This window comes from Medicago truncatula, chromosome 1 (genome assembly GCF_003473485.1).
Source record: "Medicago truncatula cultivar Jemalong A17 chromosome 1, MtrunA17r5.0-ANR, whole genome shotgun sequence".
Taxonomy (NCBI): domain Eukaryota; kingdom Viridiplantae; phylum Streptophyta; class Magnoliopsida; order Fabales; family Fabaceae; genus Medicago; species Medicago truncatula.
The window spans coordinates 1105536-1125401 of record NC_053042.1 but is presented as its reverse complement, the minus strand read 5'-3'; the positions used below and the strand labels follow the sequence as shown (position 1 = coordinate 1125401).

At 32.9% G+C, this 19866-nt stretch overlaps 2 non-coding genes across 2 annotated transcripts; both read right to left on the bottom strand.

Moving 5' to 3' along the window:
- Window positions 1-1892: 1892 nt before the first annotated feature.
- On the bottom strand, window positions 1893-1973 carry TRNAL-AAG (transfer RNA leucine (anticodon AAG)). Its single transcript has one exon. It is a non-coding gene; the product is annotated as a tRNA-Leu (tRNA).
- Window positions 1974-19484: 17511 nt separating this feature from the next.
- On the bottom strand, window positions 19485-19565 carry TRNAL-AAG (transfer RNA leucine (anticodon AAG)). Its single transcript has one exon. It is a non-coding gene; the product is annotated as a tRNA-Leu (tRNA).
- Between the last annotated feature and the right edge of the window lie 301 nt (window positions 19566-19866).

Genomic DNA, 19866 nt, shown 5'->3' with positions numbered 1-19866 from the left:
CTATATTTAATTATCGTTAAACCTTTTTTATAATAATTATTGTTAAACTTAACTGTGTTTTTTACTCAAACGTAAAGTAGAATAGAAACTTGAACGGACACGATAGAAGATCCTCAAAAAAGAAAGGGATTGAACGTGTGTGAAGTATTACTGATTTGATGATGTTAGAGTTGGAGAAACAAAAGTTTGTTATCGTCGACGACATTAAATCTCAACTTCGAGAAAATATAACTATTGTGTCGAGTGTAAAAGTTAGTTAGATTCAAGATATTTACGTAATTAAGTGGTTAAATATTTATACTGCATGCCCAGTCTCACATCTCATGCCTTTTTGTTTCCTTAAAAAAAGAAAAAAAGCCTTTTGTAGCAAAATTTAATGTCTATTAAACACTTCATTCTAACAATCTAGATTATGCACATCCAGGCCCGACCCTTAGCAAGCGTAAGGTGAGCTATGGTATCGGACTTCACAATCTTAGGAGCAACAAATTTTTTCTTTTTTGAATATAGAATCCAAAAATGTTAGGTATATATAATAAAATATAAAAAAATCAAAACTTATTTGGGGTTGGTCTAGTGGTTGGCTTGGGATCTTGGAGTGTTCTTCTCTCAAGTTCGATTTCTTCTGGTGCCAATTTCGGTGGGCAAGTACATACAGAGCTTTGCAGCTCTGGCTTAGAACGGGGCCCCGCAAGTGGGTGGGATTGGTTCCCTCGGATTAGTCGGTCCTTAGATCGGATATCGAGTTTTAAAAAAAAATTAAAATATCAATAGACATCTTATAATAGTTTAGTGGTAAAACATAATGCCCTTGGGTCCTTGGTCTTGAGGTTCAATCCCGAACATTTGTGTGAATTTGAACCAAATATAAAAATCTCAATTTTTCTTTTAGCAAATATAAAAGTCTCAACTACATACACAACTATTATACCATTATAATTTAACATGCATTTCTAAGTTATCTATGTATGTAGAAAACTACTATATATCTTAATTTTTTTTGTCATCTATTTCCATTAACGACACAAGTTTAATCCGTTAAATAATTAGTATTTTTTTCTTTTGTTTTAAGTTTAATCATGCATGCTAGTACTAATTTGTTACTATTTTTTTGAAGAAGTTAAATTAGCCCACCTAAATTGGCACCGGAGAGAATCGAATTTGAGACCTCGTGGAGGAGCACACTCACAGGTTCCAAGTCAATACCAACAAACCAACCCAAGTGGGTTATTTTTTCTCGATATTAATTCTTGTTTGTCACAATTTGGATAGCAAGGACACTTTTTTTAAGCAACAATAACCAATATAGTTAAGATTCATTTTGTACTAAACAAAATGATGGTTCTTTTTAAGTTTCTGGCGTTTATTTTTATTATGAACCTAATTTTTAATATTAAAACATTTAGTGGTTAATAAAGTTCAATACAATTAGTTCATCCCATACAAACTTACTTTTATTTAATAAGAATGATCATTTTTTATGTTATTTACAACTAAAATAGATGATTATTGTTGCTCAAAAAATTATGTTTTTTCGTAGGGGTTCATTTGTAATATTTGAACATGGCCTCTAATTTTATCGGAAAGGGTGTGCACACCTGATATGTGAGGTGTTAAAGTGATTCATCAATAATTGTTGCGTTGAAGGTTGATATTAATCACTCAATTACATACATGATTAGGGCATGTTCTTATGCGAGGATGTAAATGTTCTTGCATGTGTTGCTTTCTTTGGAAATGGATAGGCATACTATATTGTAAAAATAAAAACTAATCAATCAATTGAAAGAGACGAAGAAGAGAATAGAACCTTGACTTTTTTTTGAAGGAAAAGAACCTTGACTTAAATAACGAGAAACAAAAAGAAATGTTTTTTTAGAAGAATAAAAAAATGTTGAGAGCGGGATTTGAACCCACACCCATTTAGACCAGAACCTTAATCGGGCGCCTTAGACCAACTCGGCCATCTCAACAATTTTATTTGAATTTCGTAACATCTTAATATAAACATTGTGTAACTCTCAATCTGATACAAACTATTTTCGTATTGTATATTTGCATGAATTAATTAGCGTAACTTTGAAATTATAGCCTTTTTTATAATATAGTTTTTTAGAAGACCAAAGAAAAAATACATTATTAAAGTAAAAAGATCAAAGCAGAAGGAGTATTACATGATCTAAACATTAGAGTTAACAAAAGTATAAAAGGAGTCAAAACAATGACATCACCAAATCAAAAGTAAACATTGAAAATCAAATTTTGCGTAAAATCACTTACAAAAAACTTGGGACTTGATTCGAGATCATACCAAAAGTTTAACCATGTCCAAAGGTATACATATTAAACAGTCATGTTGACCAAACGCCACGTAATTACGTTGCCTCCAAATTGACTATATACAAGTCATCTAAATCCAATGAAAGCATTCATCAATTTCTTACCAAAAGAAATAAATATGAATTGAACCGCATGACAAAAGCAATTATTTGTCATTACGAGAAATGCTAGCAACACTTATTTTTGCACACTCTTTAGCACGCACTCGTTTATTAGATGAAATCAATGTATGTTCCACCACTTTGTATGAGTTATATTTCCAAAGTGTAGTTCCACAATGATTTAAACTAATAAGATATATAGTGGGTATTAAAGAGAGTGTTCAAGAGAGAGTGTTGTTATCACTACTCTTTTCATTACTCTACAAAATTTTAACAAAGACAAAACTTCTATCCATGATTTTCTGGACACTGGACACTCAGATGATTCTAAAATTTGCTTTATTCTATGGATCAAATTATCTTTGGTTGAGATAAAATCATGTAATAACCTTCATGCAAACATCAAAATCTTCGTTGAAACCAAAATTATCAAAACGAAATGAGTGTTATTCTAATGGTAAGGTTGTGGACGAGAGAGAAAGAGATACCAGAGAGAGAGAGAGAGAGAACTATAAATATGAGAACAAGAACAAAATTTTGAGAGAGTTGTAGAGGAGAGAGACCATTGTATTGTAATTGAGAAGCGCTTCTACTATAAACGTGGACTAAACTATTTATCCAAACATGAGATAAAGTATAACCTAAAAACTAATAGACGCAAGCTTATATCTCATCTACTATAATAGTTGACCGCAAAAATATACCCAAATTTAACCATAGTAAACTCAAGTTATAATTCAAACAACATATGTTTCAAACATGATAACCATTGTAATTGTTGCTTATGTGTTCCAAAGAAACTTCTAAGTCTGTAGAAGAAATGTTGGTAGTTCTATCAATTATTTTTTTATTCTTTCACGCACTTATTTTATTCTCTCCATCCACCAATCTGACTTTGCTCCTAGCCAAGTTCAGTACCTCCCACTCTGCAACAAAAATTTCAAAAGAATTAAATAGAGTTTAGCAAATAGCACACACAATAAGCATCATAACTACATAAAAACACAGGGTCAAATATATTTTAGGACCTACTTGTCCACATATATATTTACAAATTTGGACAAAAACACATCATTTTTTTTTCCCGCGTTAAACGGATAAATTCAGACTAAACGGTGTTTTCAATCCATCTGAAGGGATAAATTTTGCATGGAGCGTTTTTTTAAAAACAATGTGGTGGAAAAAGAAGCTCTCAAACTTATATAATTAAAAAAAAATTACCTCAGGATGAAAAGTGAGAGCCACATGAACCTCTCCACAGTAATTCTGCTGCTTCACAACATTATAAGCAGTTTCTGGTATGCTCCCATACTCAAGAACTGGTCGCAAATGTTTGAGAAACAAGCTCGTTGGAATTATTTTTTTGAAGAAGAACAAGCTCGTTGGAATTAATTCATTAATCATTCCATATTTCCATTCCAACATTCATAGGTTCTTGCATTTTTAAAAACAATCATACATATAGTAAAAATCAATTAATTAAAATTGCACTAGATGACATATTCAGGTTCAGGTCATGGTTCTTTTGATATATGGTGGAAACAGAAGATAAAACATGACAAAGTATTGATACAGTTAGTTAATCCACGATGATCTAATTAATTAAACTTTAAAATTGGAATAACACTTGGGTGACATAGAGTTGGGTGATATTGGTGACTTTGACCAATCACAATGTCACAATGTTTGTGTTTCTCTCTCTTTCACAAGCATTGTGACATTGTGATTGTGGTACACAAATGAAATCCGTCACCCAAATGCTACCCTTGAAATTGTTAGGACCTTTTGAGTTTATTTTTTAAAAATGTATATATACTTATTAAAAAATTGATTAAATTTAAAATTATACCAGTACCTACAATTTAAAGTTCACTATATATTTGAGAGGCAATACTATCAGAAAAGGAAATACTTGAGAGATAAAATAAAATAAAAATGAAAAATTTACAACGTTATTTTATAAATAAATTAAAAAAAATGGTTTCATTATTATTAATGAAAATTTTACAATTGTAATCCCATATTTTATACTCGTAAACAACTGATTTTTATTTTTTTTTGTGGTGGTCAGAGTTTGAACCCCGAACCTTGCATACATTATGCATTGTCTATACCAACTGAGTTAAGCTCACGAGGACATAACAACTGATTTTAAATATATATTTATATTCTCTAAAAAAAACATATATTCATGTATTTTGATCTTATTTTAAATATTAATTTTAAAAAAGGATAATGAATTTTGTTATAATATTATAAATCTACTTTTCTAAAATCAAGCAAATTTTTTATAAATTTTTTCCATTAATTTTTTTTTTCATTTTAAATTTATTCACACATGCCAAAAAAATCAATAACCTTTTTTTTTACTTTTGATGATTTTTTTTTGTCCCCGTGAGCTTAGCAAAGTTGGTAACAACAATGCATAATATTTGCAAAGTTCGGGGTTCGAACCCCAAACACCACAAAAAAAAAACATTTATTTATTATTTTATTTCAACCTTTTTTTTTTATCTTTTTAATAAAGAAATATGAATATTATTAATAAAATTATAGTTTTTTTTTTGTTGTTACAAAGCTAATCAAAGACAAAAAAAAAAAAAAAAGCACAAAAAAAATGAAACAAAAGAGAGAGAACTGGGTCATAGGGAAGAAGACTCCCGAGGCGTCACTCTGAATCAGATGGAGGAGGTCTTTCGGAGGAGCCTAGTGGATGACAAAATTGTACTATGTCCTTTTGCATGCGCTCTTTAGTGGATAAGCATCCAATGCCTTCAAATTTATCTGAATTAGCCGTTGCCTCCGGGCTTCCATTCCTTCTGCAATCAGGGGCATGTGAATAACAACATTTAACAAACTCTTAAGCTTCCGGTATTCAGCTTCTAATGACGTCAACTTCTACTAGACAGCTTCTGGCAAACAGCTTCTGATGAGCTGCTTTTGATTAACTGCTTCTAATGTCGATGCTATCGTCTTCAAACTCTATACTTGTGACACAAGCTCCCTTTTTGTAAATTCCATTGCTCTCATTTGTTCTTCTAGACCTTATGCTTGATATAATAAAGACACTTAAATTTTTGTCTATGGTCATGCACACTTGAACAAATATTAGCATATCCAATTGACATTTTTAATACCTTGTTATCATCAAAGCTCAAAGGATAATGTTAAACACATTTTGTTCCAACGCATCTTTGCCAAACAATCAGCACTCTGATTACCTTCTGTGAGAGTATGGTGCACTAAAAAATTATTGGAAGTCAACATGTCATTTATGTCTTGAATAAGGACAACATAAATATGATAGTGTGAAGTGTCCCCCTTTATGAGATTAATGGAAAGTAGGGAATCTCAGTAACAAGACAAATCGTCTATACCCATATCAATAGCCATGCGCAAGCTGTGGTAGATAGTTGTCAGTTCCGCCAACAAGATATCATCAGAATGGGATATCATACCTGAGAAAGTGGAAAGGAAAAAGGCCCCCATTGTTGCGGAAAATGCCTCCAAAACAATTTACCTACGATAAATTAATAAATAAAACAATTTTAATTAGAAAACTGACGATATAAAATTTAGGATAGAGTAACTTACTTTACCTAACCAAGGAAGTCATCCTTGGTAAATGTATCTTCATCCATTAGCCTCAGATTAAGCTCAACAGCATTGTCAAAATAGGAAGATTTCATTCCAACGGGGATTAGATCCCATCTATAACACATTAATATTTTAATTAACTTAGTAACAATATGTTAGCCATATGCATGCAACTCAAATGGAAATGGTAAAGACTGGAAAACAAATAGGTTTAGATAAAAGACTTGCCTTGCATTTGCTTATGGTTAGTTTTTACAATTTTTGTCACACTTTCTCAAAGGTCGGCTTCTACCTGTTTAATGGAAATTCAACTCTATAAGCTAGTTAGCTGTTTTGGTATTTATTTTCTGATTTGATTGTTCAACATCATTTTCCTTTTTGGTGTCGACGGACTATATATAGCATACTCTGAGTATGTCAATTGTTTTAAGAAATCAAGATAATACTTTAAACACACTTGATTGATTCTAAAAAACATTTTATAGTGGCTTTAATCTAAAAGAGAAAAGTAAGTAATCTTTTTCTATCCAAAACCTTTCATCCATACGTACTCCAATCATGTTTGTCTAACACAACTCGTTTCAATGGATAGTTAATGGAGAAGTTACAAATTCTTGTGATCGATTTGACGTGGGTTGAAAAATCAACAAGGAGAGGGGATAACTTTTTCCCACAACTATTATGATTCGAGTCAAAGAGTGTCAACTAAAGATTACTCTGTAATGTAAATATCTTAATTTATTCAAATGTAACCCATGAAATACGAATTGAAAATTAAAAAAAAAAAAAAATATAACACATGATGAAAATAGAAACACAGACAAACATAGATGAGTGAAGCAAGTAACTCATGTCTGGTTTACATTAGAAACTCTCGAATGAAGTTTGCAAGTTGGCATGTAGTGTTTTATTTATAAATAGAGATCTCAAGCATCTGCACCATGAGATTGGCCCATCAGCCCCATCAACTAGCTCATCTGAACTGATTTAGTTAGACTAAAAGGAATTTCTTCCGAGGGGCTTTCCTCCAACCATTTCTTTGCTATCAACAATTCCACCAATTGAAGGATTTTATTTTCAGTGAGAGACTTCAAAAATATGGGTCCGTGCTTTTGTAATCGATGAGCCAGATCCTCCCTGACAAAACAAATAACATGTAGCACTGAATTATTATTCCTTCAACAAGTAGCTACATAATTATGAAGAAATTGCATAGCGAAAGGCGAAGAACAATTATGAAGAAATTGTATGTATATATATATATAGAGAGAGATATCTCAAAATCTGTTTCAAAACGATTGTACAATTATCATTTCTCAAAAAACACACGGGTACCTCATAGCCTCTTCAAATATTTCAAGCTCAACCTACAATGTACTTCTTGAACAAACTATTTAAGCAAATATTTTTTGTTAGATAACTCTCCTTGAACCTTTTGACGTAGTAAGGTAGATATTGGGTTTTGCAAATCCTCAATAATAAGGATGTACGGGAGCATCAAGCAAGGGATAGCTTTGACAAAAGGGTACTATGTAATTTTACTGCTATTAACTTGGCTTCTTAGAATCTTGGAATTTTTGGACATATGGGTTTGTTTTCCTACAAAACAGCGTACCTCTATTTAGGTTCAAATTTGGTATGAAATTAGGTTTGTTGGATATTTATTTTTATTCTATATGTGTCATCATTTTAGTTTTTTGATATGATTCAATATGTATACAAATTTAATCTAAACACTGAGTTATCTAATCAAGTCATATGGTCTGATCCGATTAAATCATGCAGTTCAACCAGTGACTAGATGGCTCGACCATCGACTCAGTGACCCAATGCCTCCGCCGAATCGATCACCGAGCCGAGTTTAATATTATGGTCTAAATATCATACCGCTTGACTATGAAGCTGCAGTGAATTAAATAATAATTGTACTAATTTTACTTTTCTTATCTGAACATTATCGTTTATTGTTATTTTTGTGTTTGATTCTCTTAAATTTTGAATGAATGCTAACAATCATCAAAGTCTTGTCATAAGGCCAAAAATCTTTTTACATCTTATAAACTCTACAAATCCATTAAAATCAAAACAAAAAAGTTTTGAAAGCCCTATGGAGTAAGTTGTGAAATTCCTACAAAGTCTTTTAATCTATTTGACTTTTTTTCTAATAAAATAGTCCTTTAAAATCCAAAACCAATACACCCCTTAACTTCTAATAAATAAAGAAAAACAATAGAATTGAAAATGAAGATGGTAATAGATTTAGTTATAAGGTAAGAAAAATGAACCTGGAATGTGGTGGAGATCAATGCCGGATAAGAAAAATGCTTCTTATTGGATCATTGAAAGTTGAGAAACATCGCCATAAACGTCAATATGAATAGGGCCCTTAATCCCGTTAGCTCTAAGTACTCCCATAATTGAAGGTGCAACATTCAAAAGGCTAATATCAGAAGGGATGCGACAGCTGTCAAAGTCCCACCATACCGAAACCCTATATTTAAAGTTATCCCAATGAGGTTGCTTTTCAAAATGACTAGCTAGGACTCTGGTTTACTTCGGACTTAGCATTGCTTTTCCAAAATGTCCAACAACTACTAATCCAACTAAACAAAGTTGAAGTAAATGGGTTACGACAAACCTCATCAACCTCCATTCTAATTGGAATCTCATGTTTTTTCTCTACTTTTCTGGATTCAAGATTTGCACTTCTATCCATATTTTTACCCTCATTATATTGTGTAGCTTTTGAGTTATGGCACCATCATTCTGCTTATTCTTAACAACAGATGTCGTTAATGGGACCAAACACACCCAAAAATCACCTTCTCCTAAATACTCGAGTTGTACATGTGGTATAGATACTAGAAAGTTGGAAAACTTTTTATGTCCATAGAAACGTTTAACCAAAGGCAGATCACACTTTGTCAACTCTGCACGAAGATCTCCCATGAAGATCCCATTTCGGTGCAAACACAATATGTCAAGGTGCCACCATACTGAAACCACTGGAAAAGAAGATGAAGATGATGAGAACCCACACACTTGAAACCTAGTAAAAACCTTGCGAGAAAGACATGACGGGAGAAAGGAGAGATTTTTCAGAAAAAGAGGAAACATTGGAGGCTATGGGTTACGTTACAGTCGGGCGATGGCAATAGGAGAAAGGATAGAAAAGAGCAATGTGCAAGGAATATATATTTATTAGTAAGTGTCGTATTAAATGATTTGAACACATATGCATAAATAAATATGATAATTTGTGCGATCATGACAGTGATAATCTACACGTTCACACAATATAGTAGTAATCAGATTACAAATCAGTGGATGCCTTCAAGTAATTGGCTTACAATTAGTTATGAAGGAAATTCTATAAATCCACAAGGCTAATTCAGTGAAAGGTTAACATTGGATCTTATTATTGACAACCACAAGAGATCCCTTCAATTGCAATGTTTTGTTTAACCTACAAACTATTACAGATTAATTTGACATTATTTTACTGAGATTGAAGACTTTAATAGGGGTATGGGTATTGATTAATATCTTTTTTGGTGAAAGTTATAGATTAATAGTTTGATGGTGTCTCACGAGTGCTTATGATACGAAGGATTTGTTAAAATAAAAATTGTGAAGGAAGGAGTATAAAAATCTTATAATAGGGATCATTAATTATTAATCATAGCCATTAATTGATATTAAAATTAAGGGTCAAGATTTCGAATAACGAGTTACCCCCGGAGATCCGTTACATATATAAGACAAATGATAACAAGTGTTTTGTGTGTGAACTGATATCCCCCATGTGCAGCAGCTACAAAGATCATTAGAAATGTTTTGTGTGTAAAGTGCTCCGCTGATAACACTGTTGTCATTGCTATGTACTAACATCTAAGCATGATTAGAAACTATGTCCAAACGAGTATGGATGTTCAAACAAAAATCTGTTGTAGATTGGGCTGTAAGTTTATGTAAGTTATTTAGGGTGTGTTTGGATAGAGGGTTTAGGAGGGGAAGGGAGGAGATGACTCACTTTTATTTTTTAAATTACGAACCATGTAAAATGTTTTTTTAAAATAAATTAAGTGTTTTTGAAGTATTATATGATCATTTATCATGCTGTTAGTTCAATTTTCTAAAAATCATTTTCTAATGTCCGTAATTTAAAAAAGGAAAAGTAAGTCCTCCCCTCCATCCCCCTCCTAAACCCTCCATCCAAACACACCCTTAGAGTTTCAATGTCATAAATACGGTTTTTGATATTATTAATTCTGTTTTTGCTATTTCAAGATTTCATTCTATCTTAGATTATCAAGCTCCAATTTGGGAAAAGAATAGCTTGTTAGGGTGTTTGGCCTTGTTATGTCTATAAAAAGATGTTGAGTGTAATATTTGAGATGCTTTTGATTAATAAATAATGTTTGCATCATTCGGAATATCTGGAATATGAGTAGTAGGCACACCCTAACATTTTGAGGAACTTGTAGTCAGGAAGTTGATTAAACACAGTTTATTGTAGAATGAGTTAAGTTGCAAAACCGTGGTTGGCAATGACATTCTGTTTACGAGGAGCTGTGAGAACTGAGAAAGGCATGAAATGATTCCAATAAGTGATTAATGACTATGTGAAGTCAGAAATCAGTAAGACGTCTAATTAAGGATTCGTCCGTCAGTTTTGTGGCCATTATGCTTATGCGTGCAGTTTTCTATTATGTGTTGACAGTTATATGTGCAGTTTTTATTATGTGTGTCTTTATGAATTGAAATAAATAGGGAAGTTGTGGCAAAGGGAGGGTGATTCTGTTATTTGGATAAGATTGGTAGAGAGAAACCAAGCTATCGAATTCTTGGAAGGGAGAGACGCAAGACTTGGAATTTCTCGAGGAATCAACTTAACCGTGTCCTTGTTCTTTTGTTCCTATACTGTTTTGTCTTTTGTTTATCAGTTTCTGCATAAATATTTTACATGTATTTGTATTTTTGATTGAGAATTCCTTCTCCAGAGATTATATCAATAATATCCTATCGTTTACTCATGATTCACTACACTTGTACCAGTTTCTTTCAAAACAGTTGAATTTGAAAGTGGGTGTGTGGTAGTGAATGGCCCAATAGTTTTTGAGAGTAGAAATAAGGGTGTAGCAGGAAAACAAGAAGAATTAGTTAGCAAATCACGTACAAGTGCTGCTGGATGTTCGAGGAGAAAAAATATTGGAATTTGTTTTGCAGACGCTAACAGGTCATCTCTCTTTGAAAGGGCTTTGTCCTATGAGGGTAGTTCCAAGGACTAGTTTTGGCGGTAATTTATATTTTCTGGTTCAATTGTTGTAGCTAGTCATTGCTCTAATATAACTACTGCTGCATAGTTCAGCAGACTTGTTAAATATATAGTTGAAATTAATATATCTGGTTGTTTCATAATTTTGAGTAAAAAGAACTAAAGTGTCGCCTGCTTAATGGACTCAGGTCGGATCCGAGCAGAGCTAGATTTGGCTTTAGGCTAGTCCGGAACCTTAAAACTGAAGTAACTAAATGCTACCATGAAAGGTATAATCACTAGCATCGTACAAATATTACACAGTAAAGATAACAAGGATATTAAGCATGAAGATAACAATAACTTGCAGTACAATAAACATTGTATATATACTTGATGTAACCTCCTTTACAAGTTAATGAATCATTTTCACTCTCTTATTAGTTTCTTAATAACAAACAATGAGTTCATTAAACTAAACTTACCAAAATCTTTTCATCGAGCGTGTCCCTTTCCAGAAAGTAGTTGTGGAGAATAATCTTACCGACTTGACTAAGCATTGTGGTTTGAGCCAGTTGAATGACATCATCATAAAGGGTAGTCTCAACCTCATAAGAAGAAAGTATAGGATCCACAACCTGCACTAAAAACACACAATTATAAAAACAGTTTTTTCATTTACATTGTTTCCAATTGTCCACTTCAAAAATCTAAGAGAGAATGTGTTTAATTCTTCTACTAAGGTACCGTTTGGCCTGACTTAATTATCAAATCCCCATGGAATAAGAAGACCAGAAACCAAATACCTAAATATCTGCCTCACTTGCTGCTAACCCTGCTGGGCTATAGTGCGAAAACCCAGAACTGCACTAGGCTCATTGCCACCTTGTGAAATACAAGAGAGATGTTAAGTCCATATTTTTTGTTCTTGTTCCAGTTACATTGCTTTTATGTGATTAATTATTTGGCGTTCCTGCATTTTGATTAATGTTTTACTCCAATCCATCCATTTTTAATCCCTCAATGACATAAGCAATTAAGGTATTAATTAATTTGCAACAAACAGTCTATTTTGGTTTTGAACATTGTCTAGATAATTTTCTTTGTTGGTAAAGTTCTCTATGTAGTTGTAGAGATCAAAAGCGGCAAAATGAAACAAATAAATTTATCATCAAGTAATAGTTTTTTGACTTGAATTGTTCAAATTTGGAGCTAGGTACTAGAGAATCTACACAAGTAAAATTAACACCACATTTTTCATACACAACAATTGTTAATAGGCTTTCCCAAAGGCATTGACATTAACTTTGACAATGTTGGGGGAAACATGTGTAAGGAAACTCTTGCATATAGACCCCCTTTATAACAGAATAAGTTGGTGAAACTTCAGGACCATATGCAAAAATTAATCACCCATATGCAATGATGTGAAAGTAGAAAAAGGACTATTGATCATACTCATACTCATAGTCTTTTTCAGTTTTGACCTCAAAACACTGTTGTTTCCTTTTCCTTCTTTTGTTCGTTCTCGGGAATGCTCTTTGAAATTACTTTTAACATGTGGTAATGAGGTTTTAATTTCTTCTTCAAGCTTGTTATCATTGTTTATAAATTTATCATTATTGGTAAAGTAACATTAATGCAAGTCCAACTCTTTCATCACGTCAAACACTACTAAATTCAAAAAGACCAACTAACACCCTATTAGCCGGACTTGAAAGATAATTCATCCCATTGCTTATGGAGTATATTCACCCAAGTTCACATTCAGCTTTCGCTCTTAGCCGGAACTCTTCACGAGTCGTCAAGTTTTCATGAAATAGCAATTTACCATCAACAAGTATATGTAGCAAGCATGTCACATCATTCCGAGTGATGGTCATTTCACGTATAGGAAGATGAAAACTGTTCATCACTGTGTGGCACCCCTCTGAGAATGCAGTCAAGAGGTCGTGGTCTACCTGACCATAGTTTGTCTTTAACAACGGGCAAAGATCATATGCCTTTGCTACATTCGAGAACCAATCCACATCTTCTGCAGCCTTTTGCACGTTTATTATTCTCTTAGCATTGTTGATTATCTTAAGGGTTTTTTCACACTCCTGAGAATCATGACAAGCATTCACAAATATTATTTATAGAAAAATTCGCTTGTATTCGGCAAATTAATAATAACATTCACAGATATTTTCCAAAAAGCATACACTTAGGTGAAGAGTACTAGTTCACTTGAATATTTTCCACTAATTTCTGGATTAGGTAGTGTTAGTAATCAAGATAGTAAAAAATGAACATAATGAGTGAGTTTCAATTCTAAAAAATCTAAATTACTTGCCACTAAGCAGCCTGAAGACTAAAAACTAGTTCGAAGGTGTATATCTAGTAATCCACTTACTGTATCTTTTATCCTTTCCATTTCCTCATCTCTTTCTTTGTTGTTGTAGAAAACGAAGACCTCTCGAAAATCTTCCAGGAGGAGGATTGTTATCTCTGAAACTGAGTCTTTACCAGAATCGGTTGACAAGGTAAAGTAACTTCCTGTCCTTAATGTTGATTGGTAACTTTTTTTTATTTGAGCCGGTATTTTGGTGACGATGACTCTCCTCCACCAACTTTCTTGAATGTTGAAGAAGATCTCAAGCAGATTGAAGTAACACTCCAAGGAGAGATTCCAATAAATGTGGAAGAATTTAGGGCCTTCAGGACCACACTGTATCCTAGGATCTTATAATTTGGCGACTTCTTCACAACAAGAACTTTTTAAGCAACTTGCCCTCCAAATAGGTGATCTTTCATGGGGTTACTTGGGTTTTAAGGACCAACATGATCGAGTCTCGTGGTCTTGATCAGATACAGACGTTGCAGGCGAGCAAGTTGGCCAATAAGAAGACTAATGTTGATCTTGATGTGAAGAAGAAATTCTTCCTTCAGAGGCAGAAGGAAGTTGATGAGATGGGAGGACGATTTTCTTACAGGAGGAACAAATGAAAATCAGGGAAGAGTTAGAACAACTAGCTCCAGAAATTATGTGGTTAGCCGAAAGCTTGAGATCGACCAATAACCGAAGGAGTAGTTTGTATATAGACTCCACCCATGTTGACATTAAGTTGAACCCCCTGCTGAGCCAAAAAACTTGTTTGGAAATGTATTTCCGCCACTAGCAAAGATGGCTTAGAGGCTCAATGCTCATCATGCGAGTGTTTAAAAATTTCCATTGCACATGATAATGCACTAGTTCCTCCGGTTTCGACAGATATGGCGCATTATATGTCCTGTCATGTCAGCACTATATAGTTTCACAAATGTAGAAAGTGACATATGTTGTCCCTGTGAGCATAGCTCAGTTGGTAGGACATTGCATTATATATGCAAGGGAGGCATACCTTAGAGCCTAATATAATATTTGCATGCTTTATTTGTAACACTAGTTACTATCATCATAGCTTTGGAACAAAGGTGACTTGTAGGCTCCATAACTTTCTTACGTATGTTCATGTGCATTGGTCTGATGCATTATTTGTTCCTGTGTTGAAAGCTTAAAAGATAAAAATCCATAATATCATTAAAAGAGCTTCAAGGTTTATGATTCTTTGATATATTTCTTAAACGCCAAAATGAAGAAGAAGAAAAAAAAGAAAATTCTGCTTGAGATGCTTATTTAGCCAACTTGTGTTCACTTCAAGGAATTTAGAGCTTTGCCAATTTAGAATGTTATATCTACCTATCTGACTCGAAGAATATTTCTTAAAATATTTAATTTTATCCCACATGTTTTTAAGAAGAATGACTTATGTTATTACTGATTTGAATTTTCTGATATAAACTTTAGTTTGAGTGACTATGAGGAGGATCTGCAGCAGGTGTTGAAGAAAAAACAACTTTGATGACTATGACCAGTTTCCGTTTGAATATCAATTTGTGTGTGGATTCAATAAGCTTATAATTTAATTAGAATGTAGATGAGAGTATGAGACTTTAGAGGTTTGAGGAATGGAGAATTTCCCATAAGAGTTCATAGACAAAACAATGAAATCTCAAGGAGAAGTGCATTAGCTATTAACATATATTGTCAAAAGGAGATCCGCAAATTAGACCACTTATAGCGAAACTTGAAATTTGCATATATTCATTGTTCATAGTGTCTTGAAATTTAGATAATGTTACTAAATCTTATTCAATTATAATTTTCATAGATTTGTGGGCCTTCACATGGTCATGAAGCAATTATGTTTTTACTGATTTGAATTTGCTTATATAATGTTTGTCATGTTGCTTATACAAGCCTAACAATGACTTTGTGCCCTGCTCGGGTCCCCTTTGTGCATCCTACTGGCGACTACACATGTGAAGACCAAATTAACATTACTATGAAATTATGTATGCTGATCACCACTGAACCCTTGGTGTGGGAAGTCTAAATATTATTTTTGGTACCACGTAGTCCTCCATGTGAAGTTTTCAATATTGCAGAATCTCAGCATTAGACTGTGAGTGATGTACCTTATAATTTGCCTGCGTTCACCTTGTTGAACAAGCCTAGAATGCTCTTCTTGGCAATGTACTCCATTCGAAATGTAAATCCTGAGTACTTGTTATTACATGATACTAGTATAGAAGATAGCTTAGACTCCAAGTAACATAGTATAACTTATCTTTACTTCTTATATGATGTTGCCTACCTATTGTAAGCTAATGTACAGGCTCAGCTAGCTATGAATAATTGTGTAACTACTGATTCCATATGTAATAATACATCATTTTCACTCTTCGTAATACTTGTCTTGACAGAATTATTCTTTGACAAACTATTCAAGAGTTCAACTCTAGGGAAGATACAAACAGAGAATGCTATTCTAGGGTGAACTATGTTGCTCTTATGAATCAAGTTTCAAGTATCAATTATCCAAAAGTTCATTTTACTCAGACACTGATATTCTAAATATTCGAATGATTCCATCGATTGAGGATAACACAAATGTTCCGATTCTATTTTGTGTCATCCCAATTTTTTCAGTAAACAACTTTGTAAGGTCTTATGTCACCTAGATTTTGTAGGGTCTTCTCATTGATCCTAGGTATGTGTATTCTTTTTACAACTTATGTGGAGGGAAGTAGTTTTTTGAACACAACTTACACTGCAACTTGGGTTTCTCACATCAATGAATTGTATGAATCGAAATAGCATTTCCACTGAAGAAACTAACATTCCCACAAAATGCTACAATTAGTGAAACTCTAATGAAAATCCTGCATCATTCGGGTCATCAACCACGTTCTCCTCTATATAAATCAACAGAAAATTGGTGACTTTATCTCTCTAATAGGACGATGTTTTACTACTTTCGAATAAAAGATGATAAAAATCTACTAGTAATTAATTATTCAATAAAGGGATACAGGATTTGAAAAAGAATGCTACATGAAGGTAGATGAAAATGAAAATAAAAACACTTAGATTGTATAGTTTCTAGCTACTGTAAAATATAACAAAGAAAAGGAAACATAACAATCATTTTAATTTTTCTTGTGTAATCACTGGACAATGTCTACATAAGGAAGGACAAGGTCATCCAAGTGAATTAAATCTTTAACTCTCCATAATCTCTGCTGAAGACATTTATTACAAACTAAAAATATAAGAAATTGGGTATACAAAATGTTTAAGAATATGGGAAGCTGCCTCACCCCAATCTTCTCAAGAATCTTCTTTATCCCTTAGGCTTCGAATCCTTGCCCTCTGCGCAAGGAACTGCTATTCCTGTGCTCGTTTCGCAGCAAGTTCTTCCTCGTCAAGTACTTTAATTGGGAACCATTCTGGCAATCTTAATCAATTTTCATTCTTCTTTAAATTCTTAATATTATCTTGATATATTCTCCAACCATCTTTTAATTTCAGAATGGTGAAATCTGCTGTTGTCCCGACAACAGCAAAAATGACAGAATAACGAGTTGCACCAAATTGACCGCCAAAAATTCCATAAATTAATACAACTTCTTAATTCTTGAAGCTATTAAATCAACTAAATAAAGATGCAGCTATTTATTATGCATGGTTATTTTGTTGGAAATTTAGGTCTTAATATAAACAGATTTCATAATACATGTTCAACAATTATTAATCAATAGCGGAAGCAAACAAAACATTGAACATGATTATGATCGGATCTACGACATGTTTGATTTACCAAGAATATTAAGAATTAGGGTATTAAGAATACCTGGATAAAGCTTTTGTAACAGCCCTCTCATCGAGATGATCTGAAACACACAATAGAGTTAGCGGCCGCTGATTTGGTTCTTCCTCAACCGGTACCTTTATGCCTCAAGTTCTCTTCAGATGGAGAGAAGAGAGAGTATTGCCGTGTACGGTGTATTGGGGACCATAGCCTCTTTTATATTGGATGGCCATTAGGGTTTCCCATTATTCCGTTAATGGGTCATCCGGACATCCACTCATGTTGAGTCCATATCAACTAATTAAATAATTAATTATCCAAAATAGAAATCTAATTAGTCTTATTACTTAATTTGATCACTAATCAATTAAGGCTCACAATTGATAAATAGCTAATATAATTATTATTACGATATTTGCCCACATAATGATATTGGAATATTATTAAATAATAAAATATTCCAACATATTTCAGTCTACTACCACTATGTGACACAATTATGTTTATTATAAGTTGTTTTAAATTATAAGTTGTTTTAAAGGAAAAAAATTGACCCCAATTATCTTTATTACGAACTAAAAATAAATTAAAAAAGAGTGACACCTTTGTGTGATTAGTTGGATACATGTAAAAAGTAGTTAATCACCTAATGGTCAATTACAAATTAATTGAATTTTATCTTATCTACATACACAAGTAAAACAAAACATGAGTTTGCTTTCATCCATGCCCGCCAAATTCCTTAATCTGTCGTTAGTCGTCTCATAATCCTATCCTTTGAGATTTATTTTGTCTTGTTCATTTGATTTAGCTAAAAAAATCCATTCATTAATCATTCTCCTGATCAAACTTGCAAATTCATTTGCGTGGCTTAGCCGTCTCTTTCATTCTCTTCCTTTAACAATTCACATCCAAAAAAAATCCACTTATCCAAATTAATCAAGAGTTGAACAACCAGTAAACAAATGTTTTCTTCTAAATAAAAAAATATACCACTTAGAATAACAAAATGACCTTCATATCATCCACCTTCCGTCCGTCAAAAACCACCAACCACCACCACCACCCTCCACCGTCTCATCCAAATCTCACAACCTACATATACCAAACAAACGCATGCACAATTTCCTTAACATGGTCACGTTCCATTTTAGATCACACCATAAAATTCATCTTCAAAATAACTCTTCCTAGTTCGAACTTCACATAAAACTCTTCAACAAAAAAGGATCCAAAAATCTCTCTCACAACTCACTTCTCTTCTGGAACCTCTCCCAAGCTAGCTTCGGATCCAAATCACCAGAACCTGGACCTCGCTCCAAATTCTATATAGCTTTAGTTGTTATAAACAAAATCGTTCTAAATTGTGATTAATTTAGAATGACTAATAAATTATTTAGTTATTTTAATGATAAATTTTTCTATTTTAATCAATATCAACGACCAAAAGGAAGACCAAATTATCATCAATTTTTAATTTTCTTTTTGGGGTTCTATTTTTACTTATTGTTAAACTTTTTTTTATAATAATTATTGTTAAACTTAACTGTTTCTTTTTTTTTACTGAAACGTATAGTAGAAACTTGAACAGACACGATAGAAGAACCTAAAAAAAGAAAGAGATTGAGCGTGTGTGAAATATGAAGGATTTGATGATGTTAGAATTAAAGACAAAAAAATTTGTTACCGTCCACAACATCAAATCTCAACTTCGAGAAGATATAACTATTGTGTCAAATGTAAAAGTTAGTTAGATTCAAGATATTTATGCAATTAAGTGATTAAAATGTTTATGCTGCATACCCAGTCTCACAACTCATGCCTTCTTTAGCAATGTAGATTGTGCACACCCTCATATGTGTTGTGTGTGTAAATGTTGTTGCATGTGTAACTTTCTTTGGAAATGGATAGGCAGACTATATTGTGAAAATATAAACTAAGCAATCAATCGAAAGAGACGAAGAAGATAATATTATAACCTTAACTTAAATAACGAGAAAAAAATTTAAAAATTGTTGAGAGTGGGATTTGAACCCACGCCCTTTCGGACCAGAACCTTAATCTGACGCCTTAGACCAACTCGGCCATCTCAACTATTTTGTACCAATTTCGTAACATCTTAATATAAACATTGCGTAACTCTCGGTCGTCGTAATAAAGGCTGATACAAACTATTTTCGTATTGCATATTTTAACTTTGAAACTATAGCCTTTTCTATAATATTATTTAGACTTAAACGCACTATTCACCTCTTAAATTTGCAAAAGTAACGATTTTAGTTCTATTTAAAAAAATGGCAAAAGTTATCCTCCATATTTGCTCATTTTGCAAAATCTCAATTTTGACTCAGTCAACCATACGCGGCATGCCACATGTGTATTTATTTAATTTTTT